The sequence below is a fragment of the Felis catus genome, chromosome E1, assembly GCF_018350175.1.
Source record: "Felis catus isolate Fca126 chromosome E1, F.catus_Fca126_mat1.0, whole genome shotgun sequence".
Lineage (NCBI taxonomy): Eukaryota > Metazoa > Chordata > Mammalia > Carnivora > Felidae > Felis > Felis catus.
The window spans coordinates 23,397,885-23,411,668 of record NC_058381.1 but is presented as its reverse complement, the minus strand read 5'-3'; positions in this window follow the sequence as shown (position 1 = coordinate 23,411,668).

The following is a 13,784-nucleotide window of genomic DNA, read 5'->3' as shown; positions in this document are numbered from 1 at the left end:
GGGTACCTGAGTGTCTCAGTTGGTTGAGCTTCCAACTTCAGTTCAGGTCATGATCTCATCGTTCGTGGGTTCAAGCCCCACATCAGGCTTCTTGCTTTCAGCACAGAGCCAGCTTTGGATCCTCCATCCCCCCCCTCTCTGCCCCTCCCCCTGCTTTCTCTCACTCTCCCCCACCTCTCAAAAATAAATAAACATTGAAAAAAAAGAATACCAATTTTGGATTTCACACTGGATTGGAATAGACCTCAAGTGAGTTAAGCCAGTAAGATCTGGGGATTTATTTGTTGCAGCAGCTAATTAATTGCAGGCTGGTGGGACTTGAGGACTTTGGGGCTATAATATTGTGCATTGCATTGGTGTAACAGAGGGAATATTTGTGAGCCCTGGGATTTCATGAGACTAAGAAAGTGAAGCTCAGTGAAGAAGAGAGGAAGGGTAGGGTGACAAATATTTTGGAGTTGGACCAGCTTGAAATACGCACGGATTTCTGGGCCATCAGCGATTTTCTATAGCACAGATCCCAGTGTACCAGTCAGGAATAGCTGCTTCCCTGGACAGCATCATGTGGCATTTAGACCTCAGGGACATTGCAAGCTTCTGTCAGGTGAGATGGTACTATTCTCACAACCCAAACTTAGAGTCCCCCTTTCATCTCTCAAAGTGTCAGGAAGACCCAAGACCCATAGCCTCTCTTTTAGGGACTGTTTAATCAACTTGGCACAGAAAGAGACTGCATAATTGATCCATGTCTTTCAAGCTCTTGGCCTCCCAAATGTTAATCAAGATCCTGTAACAAGTCACTAACCAAGTGTTAGGAAATCCGCCAGGGTTTGTTCCCAAGGCTCCGATTCTTTAAGTGCTTCCCTCTATGGGAGCGTGGATGGCACACCTGATTTCAAAGTGGTTGACTGGAATTAAATTGCCAGATAATACACATGCTAATTTTTATTTTTGGAGGGAGTATAGTAGAGGGCAAAAAAGGGGGTTTTAAAGCCACAAAGGTCTGGCTCTAAAAGCAGGCTCTACCAAGGTGCTGTGACCTTGACAGTTTAAGCTGAGTAGGTTTCTTCATCAAGAATTAGAGGCTCAGAATACTCCACTCATGAGGCTATTGTAAGGATAAGGAAATAATGTAGAGAAAATATCGAACATCTAATAATATATTATAGAAAATGTTTTCCTTCTCTTCTAAATGTATTTCTTACCCTCAGTTGGGTTTTAAACTCCCAAAGCTAGGAGGCTATTCATTTTTTTTTAAATTTTTAATGTTTATTTATTTATTTTGAGAGAGACAGAGACAGTGCGAGTGGGGGAGGGGCAGAGAGAGAGGGAGAGAGAGAGAATCCCAAGCAGGCTCTGGGCATCCAGCGCAGAGCCCAATGTGGGGCTTGGATTCATGAAACTGCGAGATCATGACCTGAGCCAAAACCAAGAGTCAAACACTTAACTGACTGGGCCATCCAGGTGCCCCACTAAGAGGCTATTCTTTACAGTCTCTGTGGAGCTCCAGTATGGTGAATAGAACCACAATCCATTTGTCAGTACCTCGGGCATTATCCTCCAGACTACTACTCCCTCAGCCTCTCTACTAGCTCCTGAGATCATTCGTGTTGGGGTGTGCTAGCTTTTTTTCCCTGTGACCTGCTCAGAGGTCTCCAGGGTGAGGCAATGTTCAGGCCACACACATGGCCTGAAGGTTCTGTGGTAAAATTGCAACTTTCAGCCACTGCTGGCAAGAATCAGATGGGCAGGTGTAAAGATTGGTGGAGGGGCACCTGGGTGGCTCAATTGGTTAAGCATCCGACTTAGTTTTGGCTCAGGTCACGATCTCATGGTTCGTGAGATCAAGCCCTGTGTCGTTGGGATTCTCTACCTTCCCCTCAAATTAAAGATCAATTTTTTTTAACATTTATTCATTTTTGAGAGTCAGAGAGAGACAGAGCACAAGTGGGGGTGGGGCAGAGAGAGAAGGAGACACAGAATCCAAAGCAGGCTCCAGGCTCTGAGCTGTTAGCATAGAGCCCCACGTGGGGCTCGAACTTTCTGACCGTGAGATCATGAGCTGAGCCAAAGTCAGACCTTAACTGACTGAACCACCCAGGTGCCCCACAAATTAAAAATTTTAAAAAAAGGTTTTGTGGAGTGAATGAACAGACCTGTGTGTTTCACACCAGTGTGGACATGTGTTTGGGTGTGAGATATAGGCTAACTCGTTCATACTTATGTTCTTTCCAGCCCTTGCTGAGGAATAATTTGGTAGCTTAAGGATTTTTAATTTTTATTTTAAGACTGTTTTCAGCTTTTTATTTTTTTTAAAGTTTTTAATTTATTTTGAAAGAGAGGGTGTGAGCAGGGGAGGGGCAGAGAGACAGGGAGAGAGATAATGCCAAGCAGGCTCTGTGCTGTCAGTGCAGAGCCCAACATGGGACTGGATCTCATGGACCGTGAGATTATGACCTGAGGTGAAATCAAGAGTCAGACACTTAGGGGAGCCTGGGTGGTGCAGTCGGTTAAGCGTCCGACTTCAGCCAGGTCACGATCTCGCGGTCCGTGAGTTCGAGCCCTGCGTCGGGCTCTGGGCTGATGGCTCAGAGCCTGGAGCCTGTTTCCGATTCTGTCTCCCTCTCTCTCTGCCCCTCCCCCGTTCATGCTCTGTCTCTCTCTGTCCCAAAAATAAATAAACGTTGGAAAAAAAAATTTAAAAAAGAGTCAGACACTTAACAACTGAGCCACCCAGGTGCCCCTATTTCCAGTCTCCTGGGCCTGGGAGGTGAGGCATCTTTTCTAATTTTAGCAGAGACTAACACTGGCCCCATCTGTACTTGCCTTCTCTCTCTCTCTCTCTCTCTCTCTCTCTGTGAGGTTAGCCTGACAGCCATTGTCTGGGCGGGCTAAGTCTCAGTTGGTCTAGGATTCGCAAGGCAGGACTTGCGCTCTTACCTTGGTCTTGGGCCGGCAAGCAGATGTGGTTGCATACGCCACTGACACTCAGCATCCTACACCACAGACCCAGTGTCCCTGGCACTGTTCCACCCAGAGACCTGCCACCAGAGAAAGAAAACTGTCAAGCCTGGCAAGAGAGCAGGGGAGAGCTGTGAGGAGGCTTATTTGTTTTAAACTCTTGTTCAATTCAAAATATATAGATATCTACATAGTTTGCACTATTGTAAAAGTAATACGTTTCATTCTTTAAAAAAAAAAAGACAAAAACACTCAGCTATATAAAGTAAGAAGTCAAACTCTTTCTCCCCCAACCCATCAAGCTCATTTCCCAGGAACTACCTACTATTTCCTGTGGTTCCTTACAGACTTTTCTCTTTGTTTTTACAAATATAAACACAAGCACATCAATAACCCACATATATACACACATAAAATGTTAGCACACATTTGTCTACTAAATTACAAATATGTGGGGTGAGCCTACATTTTTTTTTTCAGTGTTGAAGGATGTCTTCATTAGGCACTTACAATATACATCAAAAGCTTTCAAATGTGCATTTGGCCATGCTGCTTTTAGGAATTTATCTTAAAGAAATATGATTTCACTCTAGGACATTTATCTTGTACTGACTCGGGACTTGAGCCCATGAACTGTGAGATCATGACCTGAGCTGAAATCAAGAGTCAGATGCTTGACCAGCTAAGCCACACAGACGCCCATGAGCATGCATTGCTTGTACATTAAAATAAGAGAAGAGAATTCTGTGCTCAAAAAGTAGAGCTACACGGCACCATGTCATGCTTTTCCCTTGGGAATGAGAAGCCTGAAATCAGAGACCAGGGGGATTAACCACCCAAGGAAGAGAAGACAAAGTGTGGGCAGAGCTAAGCAAGTCTCCCTGAGTTATGTGTGGTTTGGGGATTCAGGCAGGGCTCGGGGCTTTTACCTGGTTCCTGGGCTGGAGAGCAGATTTGACCACATCCCGTCCTGATACACTGTTCTCTGGCCCTCCCAGTCCTGGTTTCCTTGGCAGTGATCCATACAGACGCCTGACGTTAGAAAAGCCCAGTGAACACAAAGAAGGCTCATGTAAGGATATCTGGAAGCTTCTACATGGTATATAATACATAATGTGAATATGAAACAGGACATAATGTGAAAATAAGTTTAAATTGGCATATTCATAGAAGAAACTGAAATAATGTTTACCCAACTAGTAATGGTGATTATTTCAAGAGGGTAGGACTGTAGGCAAATTTATCCCTTTTTGTTTAGTTCTATGACATTTTAGCTTCTGCAAGAAAAGTGTAACTTTAATAAAGAGAAACACAAAAATTTAAAAATGAAGAAAATTCAGAGAAATAAGCTTTAGCTTTTTGGCCGATGCTGTTGACCAGCAGAAAAACAGGAGAAGAAGGATTTCGTGCTCACCGAGCCATTCCTGTGTGTGCCAGTTGCACAAAAACAGAGGTGTTGAGAGGCATAAAATTCTCACTTAATAAACAAGGACACAGGGACCCGGAGAACATAAATTGACTTGCCCACAGTCAGGGCTTGTGAGTAGTGGTGCTGGGGTTGGAACCCAGATGGCCCTGGCCCTGAAGTCCATATCAAATACAGACATTCTCTGTGATTCCCCAACACACACACATACCCATGTAGATTTAAGTACACTCTTGGACTGGTTCTGCTGGGGCCTTATATGTCTGAGGGTCCAGTGTGTCTTCTGGGAGGCACAATGACAGGGACTTTTTGCAGGAAGGCTAAGAGTGAGACTTCAGGGCAGAAACTCATAAGCATGTGAGGAATCATTCCATCCTTGATCTCCCAGGCATCTGTTGAATTTCATGATTCCCACCACTGCACCTCCAAAGATGGCTTCCTCCCTCCTGGGTGCATAGGGTGGCTTTCTACCTGGTGTGGTTCCCAGTTAGCGACTCTATCACCAGGAAAACAGTGCTGCTGCTCAGCCTTCTGAGCCCTGATGCCTCCTGAGATCTCTTGCTGACAGCATCCCAGATGTATTGGCATCAGCCAACACCAGAGTTTTCCAGGGGCTGAAGTCCAACATATGGTGAACTTCATTGTCTCTTCCTCCATTCCTTGAGGTCGATGGGAAATGTGCCACCTACTTAGAATGGCAGAGGAGTACTTGCTCAAAGGCGAATTTGAGAAAAACCACTCTTTTTGTTGTTTTGAAAAAGTGCTTTCAAATTTACTGTACAGTTTTTAACAGTTTGTTTCTATGTTGGCTTCTGCATACTCTTACATCTGTGTAAAACATTTATACATATTCTTTACAATTTGTACATATATTAAATGGCTGTATCATAAACATTGTTCTGTGAGACTTTATGAAAGAAAAATCAAATGGAGAAAATTACTTATAAAACATTACCAAAACTCATGATATTAAAGAACAAGAAATTCTTGAAGCTGTAAAATCAAGTACTGTGACAGAGCTGTTAAAATCACCAGACATAGGATGAGGTCTCTCTCTGATCCTAGCCGCAGCAGAAGCACAGCCTCGTCCCTTCCCTAACAGTGAGGCCAAGGGTATGCTCAAGAGGCCGGAGTGGCCACTGTAACCAGAGTCCTTTGGGTTCAGGGGAATGTCTCCTCCTGTTTAAGTGACTTGGTTGAGTTGGCTATTTGTGCTTTTAGAGTCACATATCAGGATCAAGACCTTAATTATTACCAGCTTACAGATTAACAACCAAATTGAACAGGAAAGAAAATCATTCAGAGGAAGCAAAGTTTTGGTCTTGGAGCACTGGTGGAGGGCAAAGTTGGGGGACAGCATGGGGTGGAGCTTGTCAAGGGACTTCTCAAGTGTTTTGCAGATCATGGTGCCGAAAGGTGGCTAGGGAAATGGGGTAGAGTGCTCCCCAAAGAGCAAGCCAAACCAAAGAGAATGTGCAACCAAAGGGTAGTGGGGCCACCCTGCTTTGCACCCCAATAGAAAAGTTCCAGCGAGGGAAGCTGCATCAAACCTGGCATCCTGCAGGGGGAGCCAACACCCCCGACCCTGTCCACCAGCTGTGAGACGGGCATCCAGAGGCTTTGGAAAATGGGGCTAATGTGGGTACAAGCTTACCCCCAGTGAGCCTGGATGTAAAGCCTCGGGCTGGGGTCAGAACAAAAGGGGGGGCATTCAGGCCCTAGGTTTTCTGCTTCAGGCTCATGGCTAGAGGATGGTATAATGCTGCACGACTTATTCTCTGGTCTGTGAGAATGTTCCGTGAATGAGCTCATCTCCTGTACGATTTCCAGAGAGAAAGAATCTTCACGACAATTCTGCCAGCTGAGCCGGTAGACAAACACTGGCTTCTGGAAGTGTCTGTTTCTGCTCCAGGGTAGTTTCCTTGTTTGACATGTGGAGTTTCTTACACAAATAAGGTACAGTAATTTGAGAGTCAAGGCTGAGCCATATCAAACAAACACCATGTCACCTGAGAGTCTGATCAGCTCCTTTCCAATTTTTGTTCCATTTAATTCTCTTGGGTGATGTGAATTAAATGTGCCTTGTTTGCGAGGAAAAGAGGGGGAGGAGGAGAGGACCCTAAGACCCTTCCCTCTCACCCCAGGCCCCCTGAGTTCCACCACAGGGCAGCCCATGCCATGTCAGTCACTGGTTTCCTGAGTATTTACACATTGCTAGATGCTTCTTCCATACACATTCATACATTTAATTTAATCCTCATAAAATTCAGTCACAGAGGGATCATTTTCTGGGTTTCACTGATGAGGAAACAAAGGATTCAGAAGTCAGAACAACATTTTGAAATCAAGTCAAAATCCCCCTGTGATGTTACAAGCATTTCCTGCCACCTCATTCTTTTTCCTATTGTTCATTTTCCTTCCAAATTTTGTGCTGGGGTCAGGGCCAAACACATTACTACATTAGGTCATGTAGTCATCCCCACACCTCTGTGAGATAGGTGTGACCCCATTTTGCAGATGAGGGACCCGAGGTAAAGTGACTTGCCCTCAACCCCACATCAGGGAGCTGCGGGGGCGGGACTGGAAGACCCTGGAGCCCTGTACCTCCCACCCTGTGAAGCGCAGACCTGTGATAGAGCCTGACTCAGCCACGAGCAATTCGTGTGTCCCTTAAATCTGAGGAGCCACAGTTTCTTCATGTGGGAGTAATAAGAAAGTCTACAAAAGTTAGCAAGAATTACCATTGAGGCTTTGCTTAATATAGCAGCAATTAACGAGGTAAGAGAATACCACACCTGGAATGTCCACCAGAAGGTGATTTGTTGAGGTGATGTGGTGTATTCTGTATTGTTAAATTAAGTCAATTAAATAAACCAGTGTTTTCACTTTAATAATTAAATATATTAAATTAAATGTATTAAATAAGTGTTGACAGCAGAGATGCTCACAACAAATTGAAGTTACAAAAAACTACTTACTGGATGGTTTTTAGGTTAAATATAATACTAAATATTATTAATACTTATGTAGATATAAATAATACATATAATTCTGTGGAAATGTTCATTTCTGGGCAGCCAAAATGTGGGGGAATCTGAAAATATAAATCAAAACAACTCAAGGTGTGCAGGGCTGTGGGTTTGAATGGAGGCTTGTCAAAGGGTCTTCAAACAGAGACCACGGTAATAACGGGAGAGAGCCATGGCTGGACAGGGACTCAGATTGAGATTTGTAGGACTCCAGACATTCTGGTTTCCCACCATCTCATGAGGGTGATGTTTCCTCTTCATGAAGGGTGTCTTCATAAATGGGGCATATCTGGCTCCCAAGCTCCCAGGGATTTTTTTCCTATCATTTAGTGAGGACTTGTCATTGTGCCTGTGATCTCATTTATGTGTCACGAGACTCCTAGGAGATAGGTATTCTTAATCCCAATTTACATTACACGAAGCTCTAGGAGCTTGAGCAATTGTCATGAGACCACAGAGCTAGGAAAAGGTAGACACAGAATCCGAACTAAGTCTGATTCCCAAAGAAAGACTTGCAAAGAAGCCTCTTCGCTACTGCTGCCAAGTCTCTGTGGAGCTAACAATCATGGTCACCCACAAGCCAGAATGATGTAGGCAGCCCCAGGAAGAGATGCCCCCCATAGTCAGAGGCCCCATGGCCTTCTCAGGATGGGGTTGTGTGTGTCCTGACAAAGGAAGGGAAGGGAGTTGTGGAGGAAGTCTGGCCAGCCAGCCAGAGGGGAAATCTCATGGGTTCACAGTTTGCTTACTGTAGTTGGGCTTTTCACAAAAAAGAACAGAACACACCATATGCAAAGATGATGTGTTGTTTGTTCTTGAACTTCCTGTGTCTTGAGAAAATGAAGGAAGGAAGATGCAGAAGTGGGCAAATGGTGGCTTTTTAAAGGTTTCATGCAAAGAGGTGGTATACTGTGGTAGAAAGTGATCTGTTTTTCAAGTTAAAGAGATGAGCCTTGCTGTTTTTTAACAGATAACGTTACCTTTCTGAGCCCCAATTCTCAGGTTTATGATGAGCATGACACTATGACTCCAAAAAGATGTAATGAGGAATGAAGGCACCCGTACTTCCATCTCATCCACTCTAACCAAGGCTGCCATGTATGGTTTTAAAGGTTGTGCACTGCACAATCACATCTGATAACAAGATGAATGGGTCTGTAACCCATCCATGACTTCATTCCTGAGGTCCTACACCCAGGCACCCTCCACCATGGAAAGAGGGATACTCTTTCCATATAGGATAAAGATGTTTGTTTGCCAAATTAAGTACCCACTGGATGTGCTGGAAGGGGCCTTTTTCTGATTCTCACAAAAGTGTCACTTGAGCTAGTTGTGGTCTCCATCCAGCCTGTCATGATTTTTTGAATTCCAACACAGGCTAGGCTGTTCCCACGTAAATTTCTCACCCTCTGTAGATTTGATACTATGGTTTTCCTGTCTGGAACCAAGTTATCCCTTTGTGCAAACTGGGGGACAATTGTAGGCATGAGAGTCTAATGAGACCCTGTTTATTCTGGGAATAGGGTAGACATAAACCCTGGCAAGAACAGGATAAAGGAAAAAAGCCTTTGATTCATCCCTTTAAGAGAAGGGCCTTTGACAACCTGGGGTCTTGGTCTTTTCTGAGTCCCTGGCTGTAACTGAGATTTTAAAGTACAACAGAATTTGGGAGGTCCAAGACCCAGACTGACTGTCAAACTCCAGCTCCATCACAAGCACCCAGGAAAGCCAGAGTTGGGACCCAGAGCCAGGGAGAGAGATGACAGCCCAAGCTCTTGGGGGCCAGTTTCCTAAGCTTTGTATATGTCATGCAGAACCAGGCAATGGGGGAATGCGTGGGATTGGCAAACCCAAAAGAAACCCATATCTTGTCCATAAAGTGAATAAATATTATGCTCCTCTGTTCAAATAGAAGTATAGACTGCTGTAAATATTAACATAAGCTTGCATTTAGTGACATTCCTGAATCTATTAGTCATGATTGTCATTAGGCATGTTGGATACTAAAAGTTCAGCAATCTTATGAGTGTCTTAACATTTCTGGCCTTTTAAAAGGCTCCTTATATGCAATTTGGAAATATGTGCCTAAAGCCTTAAAAATAGGCATGGCCCTGAGCTTTATTTAATAAAGATTGTCTATGGGCTGAGAGGAGACACAAGGTCACCACATTTGGTGACCCATAGCCAATAAATGACAGAACCTAAAGCTGAAAGGATGTCTGTCTGACTCCAGACTTCTGGATCTTTACCTCCACATGATGCTAATGCTCTCTATTGACCAAGAGAGCCTCAGGGAAGGCGCATATTTGGCACCAACTCCCAACCTGTTTCTTACTGAGAACTTGCACGTGCCAGCCACTGGGCTGTTTAGTAGCACAATTTTGTTTAATCCTTAGAACAATTCTGTGGGTTATGAACTATTATTCCCATTTTAGGATGAGTAACTTACAGAAAACCACAGAGCTAGGAAAAGGAGGGGCCCAGGTTAGAATAGGGTCCATGTGACCTCAAACTTCATTACGCTATACTGCTGCCAGGTCTCTGTAGAGCTAGCAGCTGTGTTCTCCCATGAACCAGAATGACGATGGCAGTCCCAGTAATAGCTGGTCCCCATCTGAAGCTTCCATGCCCTCCTATCTCAGCTCCTTACGATGGGTCTGGATGGGTCTTGTCTAGGGGAAGGGAGAAGATTAGGGGAGGAAGCAGGCAGAGATGGGAAACCCCACCAGACAGGGATTGCTTGCTCTTGTTGGGCTTTGCACAGAACAGGAAAAGATGGGTCTGAGCAGGAAGGAGTGGAACTAAGTGGGAGCTTGGCCATGAGAGTGAGTCAGAGTGTGGCCAGCCACTGCAACACCACAACACACACTTGTGGCTACTCTATGCAAAGACACTGGGTACTTTTCCTTATAGTTTTAATGGTTTGGGGGGAAATGTAGAACCATTAGCGTAGTCTCTTCTCATTATTAATCCATTTGGGAGGCAGCATCATGTGTTTTAGATGTGAAGAGACCAGTTTGTCATCTATTAACTGCCTGATATGAGGTAAAGACATGATCTGAGACCCAGTCTCTGAGCACTTGAAATACAGGGAGTAAGATTGACTTTGGAAAGGTGTTATAAAGATTAAATGCAAAAGTGTGTGATTTACAGATATTTCCACTTCATCGGCTCCAGCCAGTCCTGCCATATATGATTGGGTAGGTCATGCACCAGACAATGAGAGCCGGCAGATGGCACAATGGGGACTGATACCATCCCAGGCTTTGCTCTTGAGCCAGGCACTCAGGCTCTGTCCTCCCTGGAGGGTTCGAAGGACACCAATCATTAGTGCCAATTTGGGATGCTGTGAGGTATGATTGCCTCCTGGTGTCACTGTTTGTAGTGTGATCCAAGTGACTTAAGGAAGAGGGTAGAGAGAAATCATGGCAAGGTAAGCCAAAGAAAAAAGCATTTGACTCATTGCTCAGTCTCCTCATCTGTGAAGTGGAGGTGAGATGAGTACTTACATCACTCGTACCTAAAGCTTTCAGGATTAAACAAAGTCATGTATTAAAAAGACCTGCCACAAAGAGATTTCCAAACATGTGTTTTTCACTCTTTACCCATGCCAGGGATGTCAATTCATTGCAAAGGATTATTGAAGCATTCCCTAAAAACAAGTCAATATTTCACAAACATAATTGAAATTGTTTTTAAATTGCATTTGACTTAAAATAATAAATTCCTATGAAATTATTATTGTCAAGTAGAGAAAATTTAAAATATATCTAGCATTTTGAAGTTTATTGAACTTAAAAAAATTTGTATTTTATTTTTGAGAGAGAGCACAAGCTGGGGAGGGGCAGAGAAGGGGAGACAAACATATTGAACTTTTTGAAAAAGATAGTACATTCTCACAAAAATCAAATTGGCAATGTATCTATGGATAAAAAAAAATATATGGGGCACCTGGGTGGCTCAGATGGTTGAGTGTCCAGCTCTTGATTTAGTCTCAAGTCATGAACCCAGGGTCATGGGATAGAGCCCCATGTTGGGCTCCACACTGAGTGTGGAGCCTGCTTAAGATTCTCTCTCTCTCTCTCTCTCTCTCTCTCTCTCTGCCCCCCTCCCACTCATGCTCTCTCAAAAAAAAAAAAATGTATACCCTTTGAGCTTACAGTAATACTTTAGGAACATTTCCTGAGCCTACAATAATACTTTAGGAACATTCACATATACACAGAAAGGTTTAGTTCCAAGGGAATCCTTTGATAGCAAAATTCAAGCTTACATGTCCATTGGTCAAGAATTAGTAAGCAAAGTGTGCTATATTCACAATGAAAATGCTGTGAAATCTTTGGGGAAAAAACAAGAGTTGTGCAAATACTTCCACAGTCATGAGAAAATGTTCACTACATGTTATTGAGTGTAAAAACAAAAAAAAACAGAAAATTTAAAAATGTTTGTGGAGTGTGATGCCATGATCATTGGGCACCACACCCCACGAATGAATATATATATCTCTATATATGAATATATCTCTCTATTTATCTCTATATATGAATATATAGGTATATATGGAAATATATGAACTAACATGTAATTATGATTATCTCATTATAATGAGATAATGACTCTCTATATATCTATATATAGAAATTTTTTGAGAAAAATAAAATGAAAAAATTTTCTAGATTTTCATATCTGAAAATGTTGGAATGAAGGGCCTCATGACCAACCTTTCCCTCTGAAGGGCAAGAACGCAAGGAGACATCAGCATTCAGGTGTGTTTCTCCCACATTTCTGGGTGACCACACAGCAGTGAAAGTTCAGATAGCACCAAATTTCTAGCTCTCCTGGGACAGGTGGGGTGGAGGAAGTTGGGACTTACCTATTTGAATGATGGGGGAGCAGATGTGACCGTGGCCTTCCTGATGCACTGTTTTCCCCTCCCATGGTCCCTGACTTCTCTGCACTAATGCTCACAGATGCCTGATGAGAGGAGAGACTCCGTTAAAAACTTTGAAGTCTAGGGGCTCCTGGGTGGCTCAATCAGCTGAGTGTCCAACTCTTGATTTCTGCTCAGATCATGATCCCAGGGTCGTGGGATCAAGCCCTGTGTCCATCTCCACACTGAGTGTAGAACCTGCATAAGATTCTGTCTCTCTCTTTCTCTGCTCCTCTCTCCCACTCATGCTCTCTCTCTCTAAAATAAAATAATAATAATAAATAAAATAAAAATATTTGAAATCTTACAATTCCAAAATAATTATTTTAACTGCCTTTACAATATCATGCAAAAACTATCAATCGCCTAGGAATAAATCTAACCAATTATGTGCAGAAAACTACATATTACTAAGAAAAAAGTTTAAATATGTTACTAAATGGATGGATATGTCATGTTTATGGGCTAGAAGACTCAGCATGGTAAAGATGTCCGTTTCCCTCAAACTGAAATTTAATACAATCCCAGTCAAAATCTTAGAAGGATTTTTCATAAAAATGCATGAAAAACTGATTCATGATAAACTGATTCTAAAATCCATATGTACATTCCAAAAATCAAGAGTAATGAAGACAATCCTAAACAGAGCTGTAGGACTTGAACTGCCATTTATCAAGACTTACTATTATGTGTGGCAGTAAATGAGACAGTGTGGCATTGGTGCAAGAGAGAAAAACAGACCAATGTGAAGATGTATGCACACAGTCTCCTAATTTATGACAAAGGAGCCACTGTAATACAAAGCAGGGGAAAAAAAGTCTTTTCAGTAAATGTAGCTGGATTAACTGGATTATTCACACGGAAAAAAAAGGAACCTTGTCTCCTACCTCATGCCACACACAAATGTCTGTTTCAGTTGGATCATGAGCCTAAGTAAAAGGTTAAGCAATAAATCTTCTTGAAGATAACTGTCGTAAATAGCTTCATGATCTTGAGAGAGGCAAATATTTCTTAGATATTATAGAAACATTATTAACCATAAGAATAGATAGATAAATGGGATCTTATTAAAATTAGGCACTTTTCTTCATTGAGCGACTCCATTAAGAGAGTGAGAAGGAAAGTCATATTGGGAGAAAATGTTTATAATACATATATACAACAAACAACTTGTATCTAGAATGTCTTACAAATCAATAGAAGAAAAAAAGATAACCTAATAGAAAAATGGGCAAAAGGATGGAAGAGATACTTCACAAAAGACAAAGTTGGAAGTTGTTTAAAATAATGTCAAATTCTTGTGGTTTTAATTGTGTAGATTGACATAATTTCTGAATCCTCTAAAATCTCCCCATAAAAACACACAGAACAAAATAGCAAAATTCAAAACACAAAGACAATAAAACTGGGAAACAAGGTATCCCCTCAAACTCCAAAA